This window comes from Falco rusticolus, chromosome 7 (assembly GCF_015220075.1).
Source record: "Falco rusticolus isolate bFalRus1 chromosome 7, bFalRus1.pri, whole genome shotgun sequence".
NCBI classification, from domain to species: domain Eukaryota; kingdom Metazoa; phylum Chordata; class Aves; order Falconiformes; family Falconidae; genus Falco; species Falco rusticolus.
Window position 1 is genome coordinate 35,346,191 of NC_051193.1, and position 18,977 is coordinate 35,365,167.

General features: G+C 50.6%; 1 long non-coding RNA gene across 1 annotated transcript; it reads right to left on the reverse strand.

Moving 5' to 3' along the window:
- Positions 1–307: 307 nt before the first annotated feature.
- On the reverse strand, positions 308–18,304 carry LOC119150952. Its single transcript, XR_005105239.1, has 5 exons — positions 16,817–18,304; positions 15,615–15,713; positions 12,946–15,410; positions 1,758–1,926; positions 308–1,126 (listed from the first exon to the last, which is right to left on the reverse strand). It is a non-coding gene; the product is annotated as an uncharacterized LOC119150952 (long non-coding RNA).
- Between the last annotated feature and the right edge of the window lie 673 nt (positions 18,305–18,977).

The window sequence follows — 18,977 nt, forward strand, 5'->3', positions numbered from 1 at the left end:
TTAATGAGAGGGTCCTCCAAAACATCCTTTAGATATCCCCCAGCTCTCTGCTCCCAGCCCAGCTATGCACCAACCAGCCCTGCAGAAGTGCTATGGGGAAGGCATTTCTGGAAAGTTTTCCTTGACAAACCGTAATTTACCCCATTAATTCTCTGCTGGTGGCTTATGTACCCTTAGAGAGTCTGGTCAAGGTGAACGCTGCAGCCAGGAGGGAAAGCTGGAGCCTGTGCCCCCTTCCAGCCTGTACAACAGTTGCTTGAGGATATTTTGGCTTATTTATTGACTTTACTATTGCCATCCTTTTTGGAGAAAAACAAAAAGCAGGCTGAAGTTACCATAGACACCCTCGCTATGGGGTTTGTGCATTGCATCAGTGCACAACCCAGCTAAGAGATAGGGCTGTGATGGCGATGGTTTGCTGTCACCCTAAAGCTGCCACCATTGCAGAGGGCTGTCACCGGCTCCTGTGCCAGCCCCTTCTCACAGCCTTCCCAGTGACCTGGAAATAATGGGGTGGCAGTTGAGGACATGGAGATAGTCTTCTGTGTTTCATCACATCCTATTTTTCACGCTGGGACGGTAAACATCTTCTCAAAGATAGTCTTACCCCAAAATGATGGGTGTCCTGGTGTTCGGGATGCCCCTCTTCAGGTGGGCTAACCGCCCAACCTCCCTTCCCATCAAGGTGTAACATCCCTGGTGCTGAGGCTGAGCCACCTGGTGCAAATTCTTCCTCACACCTTCTCAATCATTTAATAATAATTTAATAATAATTTAATAATTATTTGCATATAGTCTGTGGAGCTGTAGAGCAATAATTGCCCAGTTCCTTTATTGAAAACCACATCTAGCCGGGAAAGCTTGGTGCAGCTGTGGCTTTGATCTCAGGTCCCCATGACTCCCGTGCACCCATGCTTGCTGCATCACGTGTGCCGAGGCTGGGTCACGCTTCTCTGTCATGCCACAGAGTACCTGTCATCAGCTCTCCGTGAGCTACCACCTTTTTCCCAAATCATTGTACAGGTGTGACATCACCATTTCCACAAAATGCTGATGGCACGGCTCTTTCCTGCAGCTGGGCTGCTCCAGCCCCTCCACGATGAGTGGGTATGGCTGAAGAGGATGTCTACAAAGGGGGAAAAAAAAAAATAATCACATGGGGTTCCCTCCTCCTCCTCCTGAACCACCGAGTCTGCTTCTTGAGACAAGCAATTGCTCAGAAAAGGGAAACCTGTCTTTCAAACATCAGCAGAGCTGTTATTAAAGTAAATGAGTTTTCAAACAAGGATGAGAAAAACAAACAAAACCAAGCCCCAGCCCTCTAGCCTGTGATGGAAAGAAGGAAACCAGCCACTTGCTGTGACCCGTGGCCACTATCCCAGGCCCCCTGCAAGCCCACGCCCAGCTCTGCTGGGGTGCAGCATGCCACCAGTAACTCCAGCTCCCCCAGAAGCCTCGCTGCCATGGGACCCCACCCCCAAATCCACCAGGGCCAGGAGCAGAGCATCCTGCAGGGCTGGCACAGGGTGAGCAGGTAGCTCAGGGCAAGCTCCAGTTTGGCAGCAAGATGGGCATGTCCTCCATGGGAGTGGATGGAGGAAGAGGGACCTTCTCAGATGAGCTTTCCCAAGAGATCAACACTATCTGCCCAGCCATTCCAATCTGAGCCAAATCCAACCGCTGGCTTGGGCTAAAACGGAAAGCTTCATCCTCACCTTCCCCATGACCATCCCACCCATCAGGGAAGGGACATTCACCTATGGGGGGAGGTGGTCTGGGGTCTTCTCTGGCCCCACAGCCCCAGCACAGGGCTGTTGCCCTCAGTGCATGGCTTTTCTCCAGTCACAGCAGCTGACACAGCATGAGGTTGGGATGCACCATGGGTGCCCGGGAGCTGAGAAGCTACAGAGGAATCTTCTGCCAGACCTGCAAGGAGGGAGAAAGGAAGAAGCACGGCTGCAGGCACGTTATTTGCAGACAAAAAGCATGCAGGATCCGGTCTGACCTCTCATTACATATGTCTGAGGGGAGATGTGCATATTAAAATAATCCCTTCAAAGAGACGGGTGAGAAGAGAGCACTGAAGTATTGAGCCAAGCTGTCACAGGGATTGATCTTGATACATTTATGATTTTTATTAATAACTTTAAGAGAGGGCACACAGAACCCTGGCACCACCACACACAAACATGTCCCACTCACTGTTGCCCTATGCCGAGCTGTGAGAGCTCCCCATCCAAGGCTGAGGGATAAAGAGGTCCCTTTACCCATGCCCAGGCTGGTACATCCTTTGCCCCACCACCACGCTGACTCTGCCTCTCCAAGGCCCAGAGACTTGTACTCTTAGGGCCTCACAAAGAGGCACAAATATGAAATAAAGGCAGAATTTGAGGCTTCAGATAAATAACAATTAAAATCAGGAAAAAAAGAGCATGAAGCAGAGCTTCAAATGAGATTTCAGCTCTGCCTCCTCTGGGCTTTTTCAAGCAATAGCACGGAATCCCCCACATTCCTATCTTCACATGTCCTCTCCTCGCAGCTCAGGTCAGCCTTTGTTCCTGCAGAGCATCTCAGCACCCACAAAGGTGTCTTGCTGCTCCTGACCCAGAAGAGCTGAAGCAGCTCTGCTCTGCTGTCGTCCCCCCCGAGTTCTCACCCCAATATGGATCAGAGGATTTTCAGGACTCTGCTGCGAGACTTGCTGCATCTTGTTTCCAGACTGGCTTGGCTCTGCTTTCCTCCCTGAGCTTCACAGGTAAGTCATATCAACAAGGGCTTAAAATGACCCCCAGTCCTTGCTGCAGACAAGCCAGGGTCTGGTGGGGCAAGGGGCACCCAGCCCTGCACCTCCCAGGCAGGAGCTTGAAACTTCCCAGTTGCTCCTGGAGGAGGAGTGGGCTGGATGTAGGGTCTGCTTTCGCCTGCCTCCTCCTCGCCCCCAGGTCTGTGCAGCCTGGCTGCTGGTCCCAGCCCAGACCCCTCTGTCCTGCGGGGAAGCTGCTTTCCCAGTCCCCTTTGCATTCCTGTTAGACGTATCTGCTGAATAGCTCAAGCCTTGGAGGGGAGATGTGACATATCAGAAGAGCCACCGGTCTCCAGGCAGGTCTGCGGGCTCAGAGGGACACCAGCCACCCCCCAAGACCACATCCAGGACCTGATCCAGCATCCAGAGATGCTACCCATCCTGTTGACTGCAGCAAGCGCCAGCTCTCTGCATCAACAAGTATTACTGAGGTCACTGAAAACATCACATGTAAAAAATGTATCCTTGCAAAACACCAGGAAACCCAAATCATCCTGTTGTGCCCATTTTAAGGGCAAACAGAGAAGGGCTGAATGAATCCCCTGGGGGCCTGCAGTAGGATCTCCCCTCCCTGTGCTCCTGCTCTTGCCATCAACTCCTCTTTCTCAAAGCAAAGACTGCCCCCAGCCCATGGGACCTCCCCATCCCACACGTCTGAGAGAACAAGGAGGCAAAGAGAAAAGGAAGAAAGAAAAAAAATCAGTTATTTTCAGAATCTCTTCAAAGACTGGATTGTTCTTTTCTCCCCCTCTTTTTCCCAAAGGCACAGCTCCATCTCACTTGATTCCTTCAGAGCAAAGCTGTGCCCGGTCCCCGCACAGAGGCACCTGCGTCTCCCCCCACCTCCCCCGTAGGGCACACCATGCCCCTCCCCAGCTCCTCCCAGAGCTGCAGCCTCCCCAGTTAGCAGAGCAGTTGGTTTCTCTTCAGCCTCTCACCCCTGTACTTGTAAATCCTCGAAACACACATGGGTGAGCAACCTGAGCACTGTCATCTGGAGCCACTCTGATTCACCGCTGATGGACCCAAAGCAGGGGGAGCAGCCGAAAAACACCGGGCAGCAGTGATTTACAGCCCAGCTCTCCAGCTGCTGCTACCTGCCAGCCCCAAGGTGACACTGCCTGTAAAGGAATTAAATTTATAGGGACAAAGCTCTTTCCTCCCACACCTCTGCTGTCGTGGCGGTGACACTGAGCTGCGCTTGCATGATGGCCATCCCCCAGCCAGCCAGCAAGCTGGAGAGCATCTTGAAAGAGCATCCCCCACACATGGTGCATGTTACTCTCAGACTGGGAATAGAGGGGTACTGTGTCTTGGGCTGCGTGGGAAGGGTGGCCCCTCCTCCTCTTCCTCCCCATTTAGCCATCACTTCCAAGACAATTCCCCCAGTGCTGGCAGAAGTCCCTTGCAGCTAATTATCCTCAGACTTTGAAAACTGCCCAGAAAGCCTGACAATGCCAAACTTGTGGGTGAGGAGCCTGCAGTGGCTGGCCTGGCTGCAGTACACTGGATATTGCCCCACCAGACCGTGCCTCCCACCCCAGAGACCCCTGTTTGGCACGGTGCTTTTAAGAAAAACACCATCTTAATCATATCCTGCTTCGGAGGGAGATGGTGATGCATTGCACACAGCTCAAATCATGGCCATGGTCTATCAGCTAAAAGCAGGGTGTTACGTTCCCAGACACGTTCGTTGCTCTCCTCTCCCCTCCCCGTGCCATGACTCCTTCTGGGCTGTATTTGAACCCCTTGTCCCTGGGGCCATGAATTATACAGTGACACAGAAGCTGGGATCAGGGACTGGAAGCAGGATTTGCAATTCAGAGCAGCTCCAAGACCGAATGAGACATCTCAGACCGGCAAATGAGAGAGGGCAAAACCTGAGACACAGCCAGTCAGTGCCAAGAATAAACACACCCTTGGGTGCTCCATTGGATGCAAAGCAGTGAGCACCCCATCAGAGCCTCAGCCAGCCATAGGGCCCCAGTCTTTCCCATGGGGCACCCCATTCACCCCTGCGGTGGTACAGGTGCCCCATGGGATGCTGCAGAGCTGAAGGGGATGCTTGAGGGCGGGATACCTTCTCTGAGATCAAGCTCCATCCCTGTTGAGCAATCCCCTGGGATGCTTGAAGCATTTGGGTGGATTTGGGATGTCAGAGTCAGCAACATTTGCAAGCCAGAGAAGCTTTCTGATAAAATAAGGCTCCAGAACCTTCATCTGGCAGTGCTTTTTTGGGTTTACTGATGAAGGTCTGCAGGTACTTAGATGGGAAAGGATTCCTGTCAGGTGCTTCCTCATCAGCCTTGAAGAAAATTGCATGGCAAGAGTGAGCAGATGACACAAGACAAATTAACTTGGGAGATAAAGTGCAAGGGGGGAGCTCTAATGGGGTGAGAAGGAGGTTAGAAGTATTGACTATCTCAAGGATGAGGGAAATAGACCCACCAGAAGCAGGTTCTCATCCAAATACTGGCAGCGATTGCCACAGCTTACACTCCCCAGAGCCATCAGAGCAGTGAAAACCTGGTCCTGTGCAGAAACCACAAACAGGAGAGAAGAGACAAGAAGGCAGGCACCAAACCCCAGAATTTGTGAGGGTTTTGGGTGGGGATTTCTGTAAGGCAGGTGAAGAAAGAAAATAAATCACAGTAGATGAGCTTACATCCCTCAACACTTTCTTGTGCTACCACAGCACCACATTGCACGACGGGACAGCCCCAGGATGCAGAGCAGCTCTCAGAGGTGCTGATGTCACCCTCTCTCTGGGCAGCCACGAAGCTCAGTGGAGCAGCAGCTCCGAAGTGACACAGGTGACCTGCAAAAGCAGCTGAAGGCTGGTCCTGGGGAGCTTCAGAGGAAACAACAGATGCTGAACTTCCCTGTATGATAAATATTGCAGGAATGCCTTGATTTCCTTTTGCAGACATCCCTCACTTGGGAGCAGGGCTCAGAGTGAAATACTCCACATGTGGTTTGGAAATGGCCAAGGCACAGAGGCATGCTGGCAGGAAACACTATGAAAACCAGGTCTAGCCCACAGCAGGGACCAACGAGGGGATGCCAGAGGTGTGAAGAAGGTGATTTGGCATTTCTCAAAATACAAGAACTAAGGCAGCTGAAGGAGTTATCAAGTGTCTGGTTTAAAACTGACTGAAGAACAGACCCATCACTAAATTGTGGAATTTTCTGGGCAGGATACTGTGGAGACCAAAAGTGTTCATCATTTCAAAACAGGAAAAGACAGGTTCACAAATGATGGCTCCATAGTCATTTAGCATGAGGTTCCTGGTGCAGCTTCTCCAGCCCAGGAGATCCTGACACCACTGACCTTGTTGATAGCCAGGCTGTGGACATGGGGGTCCCACGGTTCTTTGCTGCATCCCTTGTTGCCAGAGAGAAGATGCACACCTACAGGGGCTTTTTATTAGATGCATGAGGTGGCTAGCCTTGAACACAATCCAGCTCTGTTGGTGTCGGTGCTTCAAGGAAGATGGAAGTTTGGGAATGAGGTTGGGATGTGCTGATTTGCACATAAGAAAGGGAGAACAGCAGTTGTCTCCATCCCACCAGCTGGCAGGACACAGACTTTTGCTTTGACCAGCCTAAGATGGCCTTGAGTAGCATCACCTGAAGGAAAATGCCCAAACGATCTTGTTACAGCAGCAGACTAGACTTTTCTTTCCAGCAGGGTCTGCTCTCAGCTGTCCTCCCAGGCAGAGGAGAATCCTCCTGGTACCTGCTCGGAAGTGCTGGAAAACATTTTGGGTAGCCTGGTCTCCTGCCAGTCTTCCTGAGGAACAGGATCACTGATCCAGGCCTGCACTGAAGATGCTCATCCCTGTCCAAATACAGAAGAGATACCTGAGTGATTTCAGCAGGAGGCACATTTGTGCCAAATGCTTAGAAAAAAACACTACAGACATCAGGGCATGTCGATGTTTTGGCTGACACCGCCAACCAGGCAAGAGCTTTCCAGGGAAGGACTGATGGCAGCAGAGCCAAGCCTCGACACAGGAGGAGGGCTGAAAGCTGCCCGGCTGCCTCCTCTGCCAACCTGCTGCCAATGTTTTCCAGGCCAGGAGGGATTTTCTCTCCGTTGGAGCCAAGTGATTGTGATCTTGCGTTGATAAATGGGTTTTGATCTAATGCCCACGCACAAAGATAATGTGCTGGCAAAAGCCAGATTCAATGACTCTGCAGAGCTCATTCCAACACAGTGCATCAACAGGTGTCAAATTTGGGGGGGAATTAAGGCCCAACACTGACTATCATTGCTCTGTGACATCTATGAGGTCTGTTAATGCTAAACATTAAGTCTGTTTCCGGAGAAGGTGATGAAATGAAGCCTCATGAGATGAGAGACAGAGGACAACAAGCTCCACTGGTTCAAGGGTTTCTTTGAAAAACAAGGAACTCTCCAAGTGTGATCACTTCGGTTCAATTAAAAAAAAGAAAAAAAAGCACAATTCAGCACTGGTCTGTTTTAAATATATGTGTTAGCATTGACAGTGTCAATAACAAAATGTAATTATTTAAAAGCTCCTATATATATATCAGGGCAGTGAAAACTGCAGATGTCGGCTACCCTTGAGTATTCTTCTTTTACACCTGCCATTAAATCAATTTAAAGTTCCCATATCAATGTATCAGAATTAATTATGTGCTTTTAGGCAAAGATTACTGAACGACGACCTTCATTTTCTGTTGCACAGGTCTGGCTAAAGGATTATCCCATCTCCAGTGCCCATACAGGAGGGTGATGCACAGCACAGGCAGGGACCAGAGTATCAGGCAGATGCATTCTGCGTCACTTGCTGGCCACTTTTGCCCTGAAAGGTCTGAAGGTGCTCCAAAACATGTCACCGAGCATCTCTTATCCACAGCAGGAATAGAACAGAGTAGACTATGTTGCCCAGAACAGGTTGCCCAGAGAAGCTGTGGATGCCCCATCCCTGGAAGTGCTCAAAACCAGGCTGGATGGGGCTGGGAGCAACCTGGGCTGGTTGGAGGTGTCCCTGCCTGTGGCAGGGGGGTGGAACTAGATGGTCTTTAAGGTCCCTTTCAACCCAGACCAGTCTGTGATTCTATGTCAGTTGCAAGGAACCCACAACAATCACCTAGTTCAACTGCCCGACCACTTCAGGGCTGACCAAAAGTTAAAGCAAATTATTAAGGGCATTATCCAAATGCCTCTTAAACATGGACAGGCTCAGGGCATTGACCACCTCTCTAGGCAGCCTTGTTCTTCCTGCACACACACCACTACAGCAGAAGTTTATTCATTCCTGTCCAGAAAAAAGTCCACTCCTGGTGAACTTCAGCCCTATGTCATGTGCTTTGGAGTTTTTGTTGGGGTTTTCTTTCCCCTGTTCTTTTTTTTTTTTTTTTTTTTCAAAAAAAACCAAGACAAAAACAACAAAACCCAAAAAAACCACCGAGTTTGGAAAGTTGCAGGAAATAAAACCAAGAAATTGCTGACAAGTGTCCCACTATAATTGAGTGAGAGCTCTATAGATTCCCAGAAATACAGTCCAGATGTGGCTCTCCATGGCGGCACAGCCAAGCCACAACCCCCAAAATTACTATCCCTGCAACTGGGAAACTTCCCCAGCACCCCTTCCAGCCATGCACGGTGACAGACGATGCCCCAGACAGCACCCAGCCAAACACTTGAGAAAACACAGGGTTGGCACCAGAGCCCAGAGGGGCCCTAGCAGTCCCTAACGTTGAAGGTCTGCAGCAGGGATACTGGAAACTCATTTGATCCACACAAAGCCCAGATTTCTTACCTGTGTACACACCTGAGCTTGAAAACATGACCTTCTACAGCTCACTTAAACCCCAGCTGCCTGCAAACTAGGGGAAACTGGGAACACACTGGTTTTGCAGCAATCCTCTGCTGCAGTCATCATCAGGGACTGAGTGTCAGCTCAGTCCAGGTGTCACCTGCTCTGTTGCAGGAGCAGCTCTCGGGACTGGTGGTCCCCAGACTATCCGCCCCCCCCCATCCCCCCCACCAAGAATGCAGCTAGGGAAGTGACAACACTGCGAGCATCCACGCACCGGTCTGCAGTGCAGCCACGCACACAGCCAAGGAGCATGATTGCGGCTACACCAGCATGTGAACGGGAAAAACCCAGCACAGCTAAAGGCGGCAGGAGGGTCAGTAATGGCTCCAGTGAGTCTGTCTTCAGCTTTTCCATGCCAAAAAGTTTTCCCCTTACCGTACCCCCCGCTCATCCTTTTATACAAAACCTTGTTCTCCATCCATCGTATTCACAAAGGTGGCAACAAGCACCAATGATGAAGGATGCACAGACAATGGCCGAGACATTTTGACGTTGTTGTATTATTTACCGTCAAACACTCAGCATACGCTAATTAGAAGTGTTCACCAGCACACAGAGCTCACATCCTCAGTACTTGACATGCTTCAGGATGGTTGCAATGGTATGGTGGGTCTGCAGTGATCACTCAGCTCCTGGCAAAGCCAGCACTGACAGCAGTGAGAAGTTCAGAAGCAGTAACAGCCTCCCACGTGGGATCAGAGCACTTAAGACTTAAAAAACAAACAAACAAAAAAACTAGTCCCCAAATCACTCCACTGGTTTCAATTGGGCTGCAATCTTCCAATCCATCTATTGAGCACAGTGGCACCATGCAGCAAGCAATTAGTCCGGCTCTCCGGAGGCCAGGCACTGGCACAGACAGCAGAGCCAAGCAGAACTCGCTGCCTGCAGAAGCGAGAAGTATATTTTGGTTATGACTCCCAGTATGAAGCCTGTTAGATCCAAGTTCTCTTCACAGCTCCGTTACAGGTGCCTTGCAAAACCTCAGGTGTGCTGCTTCATTTTCACAGAATCATAGAACAGTTTGGGTGGGAAGGGACCTTTACAGGCCCTCTAGCCCAACCCCCCTGCAGCGAGCAGGGACATCTACAACTCTACCAGGTCACTCAGAGCCCCATCCAACCTGGCCTGGAATGTTTCCAGGAATGGGGCACCTACCACCTCTCTGGGCAACCTGCGCCAGTGTCCCACCACCCTCAGCATAAAAAAAAATGTCTCCCTTATATCTAGCCTGAATCAACCCTCTTTTAGTTTAGAGACCATTACCCCTTGTCCTATCACAACAGCAGATACATTTTCCCTTTCCTGAGGTGGGGCAGTCATCTCATACTTGCTGAGTTTTCCCCAGGCACCAACTCACCCCAACTTTGCAACAGGTTCCCCCCAAGCAAAGCAGCTGAGCTGGAGGTGGCAGCAAAGCCAATATAACCCTCTCTGTCCTCCAGCTGAGGAAATGAAAATGCTGGGGACACGGTGAAGCCCTGTATCCTCTTCAGCTGAGCATCAGCTGCCCTTAGAGGTCAGAGCAAACCCACCAGGCAGTCTGTGGTCTACCATGGGGAGAGCAAGAAATCCATATGAAGATGAGGAAATGAATGCACCTTCCCCAAATCACAGGCTGCGTTTTGTTCTCCAATACTGAACATGAAGAACATAGCCCTGGGGGGGTGAAAAAGTCCCTCCCTCCCTGCCAGTGCAAACTCAGCCTGTGACAACCAGATGGCTAGCCAGTAAAGCAAGGCTGGTTCTCCAAACACCATCAGGTTGGTGTAAATCACATGTTTTTGACAGATGGTCCTTTCGTCAAGAGTATTTGCCCAGCCTTGCCCTTCCCGTGTGTTTTCTGCAGACAGATCGCTCTGTGCATCCACAAGCCCCATGCCAGCCCACGGCGTATCTGAAGCGTGGCAGCTCCAGCCACAGGGCACTTCTCATCCTTTACAGGGCATGATGAGACATCCCCCTCTCCTCCGCTGTGCGCAGTGAACCACTTTGGGAGAAAAGCTTACCAAAACCAGCAGACATGCTTGCATTATTTAAGTTGGAAACAAAAAAGTTACCTGCCGGCCAGGCTTGCACTGCAGCCCTCCTGCCTCCCTAGCCAGCCGGTGATGCTATCCCCTCCCCCAGCACTGCAGCTCTGCTCCAGCTGCCCAGACACACACATTTGTATTCCTTATACCATAATAGGCCACTAAAAAGGGCCAGTGGACAACCTCTCCCATCCATCCAGGAGGAGCTGAGTCTACATTTCACTTAAATCCCCAGCGAGACAAGCCCCGCAGCAGCACAGACAAAAGGGCACTTAGGCACTGTGATGCCCCATCACAAGCCCCTGGCCATCGGAGGCTGCGCAGGGCAGGGGACAATCTCCCCCTCTCTGCTTTCATGCGGCAGGGCTGGGAGGCAAAGCACAAGCGCTGGGACACTGCCTGGGCCACAAAACACCCCTGTGCATTTTGTCCACCTGCCGTGGCAGAGCAGGCAATGCAAGGTGCCAGGCTTTGCGCACATCAGGTCTCTGGGATGGCCGATGGATGCTCCTGGAAGCACAACACCAGGCTAACCCTGGGCCATCTGATCCACCAGCTCAGACAAGGGCAGCCCAGGGAATCCCCATTGACCCATTTCTGATCTTGCCACCCACTCCTCTCTACCTGCCCTGACAGGTAAGGGGATGTCTGTTTTAATTCCAGAGTTTAAATGACCTCTTTCTCCTGGAGGACCTGCAGCTCTTCTTACCTAAGTATATAGAAGTTCCCAAACGAAGAGTGAGTGTGTGAGTCAAACAGTCTCTCTTGCAGCCAAATCCTTTCCCTGCAATGCTGGATGTCCCAGGGCCTCTTTTTGTATGCTCTTCATTCAGGGAAAACCTCCCGCTGCCGTTATTCCCCTGGCTGGGAAGTGTTCTTCTAACGGGAAGATTTACTCCCTGTACAGTAGAGAAGATTTACTCCCCATATTCCGCAAGGAGATTATATCCAGTTGCTATTATTCCCTTATCAATAATTCACCATGCAGCCGCACTTCGGATCGTGCCTGTGCTGCCTGCATAGTTTCTAAGCTCAGTACTGACTGAAAGAGCAGCCGTGAGTAATCACATCTCCTCTGATACTGCTTATGCTTTCAGCGAAGCAGAACAAGTAACTCACACTGCAAATGAGTCATGTCCCCTGGAAGCTTCTCATTTTAGCATCCCGTCAAGGAGAGCAGCTTTGCAGAAGCACCTGCTAAGGATTGCAAGCCCTTGGCATTTAAATAAATAAATAAAGGGGAGATAATTAAACTCCATTTTTCAGTCTTATAGGAGGAGTTCACATAAAGGGACTCTTTCTCCTTCCAGAAAATCCAATACAATTAAATGATTAAAACAGAAAAGCAGACATAAAACCCAAGGAGGAGCGGTCAGACAAGCCATTGTGAATACAGATCACACACTAAAGTCTTGATCAAGACTCACTCACTCCCCCGTTAGAAGTACAAGCTTGTCGCTGTTCCCATTTCTCTCTCACATAATAACAACTGTGATGCACAAAGCTCAGGATTAAACCAGCATAATTTCTTAGCAAGAGCCCATTTGAGTAATTTATCCTGTACACACACACAATATACATGCACAAATGCCTCATTTCCCACAGAAGAGATGATCATCGGCATATGTGATACGATCTCAGCACATGAGCCTGCCATCTCTGATTAAAACCTAACCATTAGAGTGATTTATGGCTCTGAAGATGCACAAACGTCCTTCGCAACTAAATTAGGCACCGGGTGAGAGATGAAAGATGATCTACCCCTTCCCAGTTGTCACCGGGAAGCTCCATGATCGCAGCTTGGATGAACCATCTCGGATGTCCAAGACATCTGTGCAGTCATTGACTAAACCTTTAATCTTGCAGGCTGGCTTTTCTTCGAAACACCCTGCCAGAGACTCAAGCCAAACAGCATTTGAGTGCTCCTCGTTCCAGCTAGGTGGATCTGTCTCCCATGGATTTATTGGCACGTCTCTCCCCAGGAGACGCACCTCCCATTTCTCTATTCACTTGCAAGGTTCAACACATTGCTTCACAAATCCTTCAACGGGAAGGTGGGAAGCACCCCTCTGTGGGATGCTCTCCAGGATGGTTTGAGCAAGGCAGGGGGCAAAAGATAGGACTATGGCAGTTTGGAGAAGGCTCCTTGAGGGTAGTTCCCCACTGCATTGCCCGGCTGGTGTCATCAGCACACATGGGGTTCGCATTTTCAGCTTTACCTAAAAGGCTGGCTTTTCAACTCTCCAGGCTTACTCACCTGCCCCCGAGCATCTCCAGCAGCAGTCTGAAACCCCATCTGCAGCAGCGATGAGCACCTGGGAAGATCACTCTGCGGTGAGGCAGCCGGGTGTCAAGATCAAGCCTGGGGACAGCGTTGGCCACCATCGGAGACAAGTTGCTATTAGAGCCATCAGACCTCTGGAGCCAAGCCTTCTTCCCTTGGAGGAGAATGATGAGGCCAGAGCCTCCGTGCCCCCAGGCTTGTGGATAACCCATCCTCATGCAAAGCTCTGACTCACGCCTGGGCAAGCACGCGCGCAGCCCTGGGCACCAAGACTATTAGTCTATGCCTGGACCCCTTCCTATTACTTCTAGCTGGGTGAAATTAAATGGAAAAGAAATTCAGTTAGGAAGGTCTGGTTTAACACTGAGGGATCCTTCAGAGTCACTCTCTGGAGCCGTTAACAGGTCTGACAGGATTAGCAGCCCCTGGGTTCCCTCCTCTCCAGCCATCAGCTCAGGAAGCCTGTGGCTGCAGCAGGCTGAGCTCCAGCCAGGATCTGCTGCTGGTGCAGCCGCAACCACCCCAGCCTCCAAAATGGAACTTGCTGCCCAGCTGTTTTCTGGAGCCACCAAAACTCAGTACTTAACAGCAAAAAGAGCTGCCTTCCCCTGGGAAGCGAGCAGCCACCAGGTTACACACCCCACATGGAACAACCGGAGGGGCAGCCATGCCAGACCCTGCCTGCTCTGCCATGGAGGAAGACACAGGTTTGGGTAAGTGGGCTTCTCACGGGCAGCACTGGGCCAGGCTTTGCAACAGCCTGGGAAGCAGAAGACCAAAGCGTGGAGGAGACCTTTGCGCACCAGCCAAGGACAGGGTGCTGAGTCCCTGCCAGCCCCACTACAAGGGTGCCATGGAAAGGCAGGATGGGAGGTGCTGAGGGCTTACAGTGATAGCCAGGCGGGGAAATTTCCCACTCCCTCCCATGCTCTGCCAGCTCTTCATGTCCCCAGTATGCTTTCTGTGATCAACGCAGCCTACAGCACGGGAAATTAAAATGCCTACCAGACAGTTGGCTGCAGCAGCTTGCTTCAGTCTCCATTTATCCAGTGACTTGGACACGGTAAGACAGGCTAATATAAAAGGAGATGCTGTGGTACCTAATACACTGCAGAAGATGATAGTAGTTTCAGACTAATGGACAACGCTAAAGACAGTGTGACCAACGTGATAAATCAGAGCTGTGCCGCTTCAGGGGAGCAGAGGAGGGGGGAAAAAAAAAAAAACCAAAATGAAGACTTAGAGCTTTCAGCCCCAGGAGTCAAAGGAAAGGCAGTGTCCTTGGGAAGGCTGAGCCCCCGGGCCCTCCCTGCTTACTGCCCCACGAGGCAGATGGGACCTCCAGGGTGCATAGGTTGCCCCTGCCCACAGAGCCCTGTCCCCCAGCACAAGCCACTACTCACAGTGCGTGCGAATCCTCAGCTACTCACACCATCCCTGCAGTTCTGCTAAGCAGTTTCCTTCAAGGCATCTGATCCCTTATCTCACCATCCAGACTTGGACCTACAAGTGGCAGAAGGGATAATTAAAGCTGAGCTGTTTCAAAAATATCTCCCTGCAGACTCCCGCCCTCTGAAAGGGACAGTGAGACAGCATGGGATCCTGTTCCCCTGGGACTCCAGAGTCCTTGCAAGAGCAGTTTAACAGGGTCATTTCTGCCATCCCCAGCACCCCTGGCAAACCCAGCACCCATGTCTGGTATCCATAGAGCAGCATCTCTTTGGCCCTTGGGTGGCAGACAGAGCAGGAGGATATGGGAGAGGATCAGAGGTAGAATCAGAGAGGGAAATAGTGTTTTCCAACCTTTGGGCTGGAGGGAGCACAAACCAGCATTCAGCATCAAGAGCTGAATCACCCACAACATGCTAGCTCCATGCTTCACCAACAGCCTGCAGTAAAACCCAGCAAAGCTACACGTGGTGAGCAGCCCTGGCAAAGCCCCAGGGGCTGCCTCCGCTCCATCTTTCTCTCAGCCACTTGCCTACACAGCAGATAAATCCCAGGGCACCTACTACAACCGTCCTCCATCCCTGAGCATGGCAGAGCCCTCGTCCCCCCTCAGAGACCCCACTCCAGGCAAGCTGAACTACCCCTAAATGCGATCAGTGCAGTGAGGTTAGCATCCGAGCATGTGGAGGTGAAGCATGAACCTTGGGGTCCCCCCACACCTGCCCACTGCCTGCCCTTAGGACTGCACTTCTGAGCGGTGACGGAAAGGAGAACAGGTACCACAAAGGAAGAGCAGCAAGTTGCTGAGCATTACATCCTTCCCCTGGCAGAGAAGCTCTCCCCAGAGGAGAGAGCGCTGCTTCCTCCAGTGCTTTTTGGATCCTGCCCAGCCAGGCTGTAAATCCCCCAGGGTGAGGACAAAACGCAGTGCAGGCACAGGTGTCACACCACTGTTCATACCCTGTAACCTCCACCCCAGGAGCTGAGACCTGGAAAAAGCAACAGAGAGGGGCAGCTCTTAGCACAGGTGGGACAACACCTACCATGATGCCCATCGGCTCTAGCAACCTTGCAGGTGATGTCTTGTATCAGTGTGGGATGCGATGGGTGCTGTGGGTTGGGTCCCCAAGCACAGGGCCAGTGAGTGATGCCACCCTCCACCCTGCTTGGGGACCCTGCAGACGGCAGCTCACCGTGGCACAGGCATCAGGGCACAGGAGAGCTGGCAGCACTGCCAGGGAGCAGCAAAGAGCCTAAAGCACCTCCAGAATGTGCTGGTGCCTCCTCATGACCTTTCAAAATAAAAAAAAATCACTCAGTTAACCTAAAAACATATAAAAATCTGAATTGATACCATTTAAAAACAGCAACCTCTCCTAAGCACAGTTTTCATCCCAGGGAAGAAGTGCCAGAAATGAACTCAAAATTGCAGTCGATTCTCTGTGGGAAGAATTCAGCTGCTTTGCTGATAAGCAGCTATATAAATCTCTAAGCTGGAGAGGTAGATCATTAAGGAGAAATGTTTAGAGAAATTAAATCCTTTTTCCTGCTTCTTATGCTAATAGGGAAAACCAAGCTGATTTGCAGGAGGACAACATTTAGCAAAATCTAATTCATCAAAGTCCCCATCTGTTCTCATTCTCATGCTGAGTTTGTCAAAAATCAGCTTTCCTTCAACCAACACCCGTGTCCCTTTTAACTGTAAGAGGCCAATTCTGGAGAGATTTGTAAATAAACCACTTCTGCAAATCCAGCCAGAAAAAACAGACAGGGGAAGGGCTTGATTAATAGAAATACGTGTCAGGATTGAAGGGATTGAGGAGAAACAGCAAAGTGAATAAGGAGACAGGGAATGACTAATCAGCACAGCTGGCAAAATAACCCATAGCAGGGGCCAGCATAGGGTTAATGATACCAGAATGGGGAAATCTTCAAAACAGGATCCTACATCCATGCCTCCACTGCAGTTTTTGCTCCTGGATGAAGCAGAATCTGGAAACAGCTCCATGACGGAGCCAGTCTGCGTGTAGGGACTAGCAAGCTCCTCCCGCAGCCCATGGGGGTCTAGAAAAATCTCCTAAAAATGTCTTTCTGTTCCTTACAGGAAGCAAGGCTGAACTGGTTTGTTACACTGTTCTACCTATTCAGTTATCAGAGCAAACAGGTTATCAACATATTGAAGCAAAACACACTATGGAGCACATCTTATCTCAAAACTTGGCAATTTGGGATTTAAGTAACAAGGTTATATTCCTGTATTCTTCTTTAGGGGCGGGATTATTCTATATGCTCCTGTATTCAATTTATTTGACAATTTAAACTGTGCACATATTTCCTGCAGTATTTTCAGCAGTGGGGATTCCACTTTCAAGGTGGGTAGGCCCATGGGTCATACCTGTCATTCAGCGCAGGTCAGGCCAGGTTGGTGTGCTCCTCCAGGATCTCCAACAGCCGATCCCTGCCTCGCTGGCAGCTCCAGCAGGGATCCTGCTGGGGCATGCACGCCAGGCGTAGGCACAGAGCCGATTTGGCTTACATTGCAGCAAGCAGAGGGGAAAAAACCCTGACATTTGCTGCCCTGAAGACAAAACTGGTTTTTATCCTTACTCACGGGGCAAAAAATCTAGCCACCTGCAGCACAGGCAGGAGCCCTGGGGCAGGATCGCAGCTCTGCTCACCACCTGCCCTTTCCAGAGCCTTGCTTCCCCTCCCAGCCCTGTGTAGCCCAGCTTCTGTAGAGCCCCAGAGAGGAGCATGCAAAGATAAGCCTGGCTCTCCCCACAGCAGCCAAAATGTTGCTCCTGCCCTGTGGTTCCCCCATCACTTGCCCCATGGAGCCAGGACTCCATGGCACCAGTCGTCTTCGCTGTTGCCAGCTGCTTTCCAGCTCCATCTTCTTGGTCAAGCACGATACGCAGCAGAAAAAGGAGCAAGGAGCACACAAAAGCTGGGCAGGGAAAATGGCGACAGTTTTGAGGATGCTCTTGCTTACGTACAACCTGCCATTGAAGACTGTGTGCTCTGGCCAGCTGCGAGATGTGCCGCAGTGCTGGGGATGTGTTCCCAAGGGTGCTGCGAGCCATCAGCCTGCGGAGGAGCAGATCCCCCCAGCAAGGCACTGACCCACTGGGGATGTCACCCAAAGGCTGGGTACATGCAGCTCACGTATGTGACACTTTCTTCTGAAAGAGAAAGTCTCACATGAAAACAGAACCAGCCAAAGAGGGTTCACACCACCTCCTACAAATCCAGAAGAGTTTATTCTCTGCCTGTTCATTGTTTACTCCTGGGACTGGAAGTTCAAGTGGTGATCCCAGTCACCACAAAATAAATCCATCCGTCGAGAGCACAAAGCAGGAGTTAGACATTTCCTTTCGCTATCATTACCTCCAGCCAATCCCCCTCCTGCTGTGCTTCCTCTAGCTCAGTCTTAATTATTCATTTCCTAGTGCCCTTTCATTCAGAAAAGTTCTCCCTAATCTGTAACCTGCTTTTTCCATTTGTTTGGTCCCACATAGCTATGCTATGGGCATCCACAGCATAAGGTGACACAGCTTACTCATAGGTACGTATTGTTCCCATACCTATTGTTTCCTTTAGAACAACTGAAAATATTTACATTTCAGGCTTTTACCATTCTCTTTTAAGACATAAAATTACTTCAGGTCTCTCTTTAGAAGGAAGATTTCCTCCAGGGGCAACACAGATCCAAGCAATCTTTCTGTGGCATCTCCATATTGCCACCACGTGGTAAAATGGTTCCTTTTGCTTGCTCTCCTTTTGGTCATGCAATTTCTTCCACAACTCTCTGGAATAAAGCTAGAGCAGCCCTTCCAGAGATGTGCTCCAAAGCCCTTTAAAAAAAAATAATTAAAAAAATATAATAACCTATATATATATACCCAGAATGGAGATCCGTTTGGAGGCTCTGAGGTTCTTAGAGCAGCATGGCAAGCATTAGCTCTTGGTCAGCTACCTAATTATAATAGGCAAAAGTAAAGAGTGATGCCCTTGAGCTCCTTCTGAAGTGGGGAGCGCCACCTGCACCTCCCCCCATACAGCCCTGCACCCAGATCCAGCCCCAACCTCACCAGGAGCTGAAACCGCTGTAGCAGGCTACAACCGAGGTCTTGATTTCTCAGATAACAAATGAGGCGTCTTCCAAAGTGACCACAGGACATCAGGATATCATGGACAAGCTGAGGGACATCAGCACATCTTGCAAAAATAATAATAAAAAGCCACCTCTTTATTGTGCCTCCTCTCGCCCAGCAAGGCGTCACTACACCACCCCATGGTGGTTTGAGTTTTAGTCATTGCTGCAGAACTTCAGCAGAGCACCGAGACAACTCTTTCCCCGGGGGCCGACAGCTCCTGGCAGGGTTTGTTCTTGCTGTCTGTCATGCTTAAGAAAACATACAGAAACCTCCAAGAAAAACTCAGATCCCACTCGAAGGGGGGGACCTGGCCGGCTTCAGCGATTGCTCCGCTCTCTCAGCTGGGCTGACAACTGGCTAGAGCCTTGACGGATCTGGAAGGGGATGGATCATCCTCGT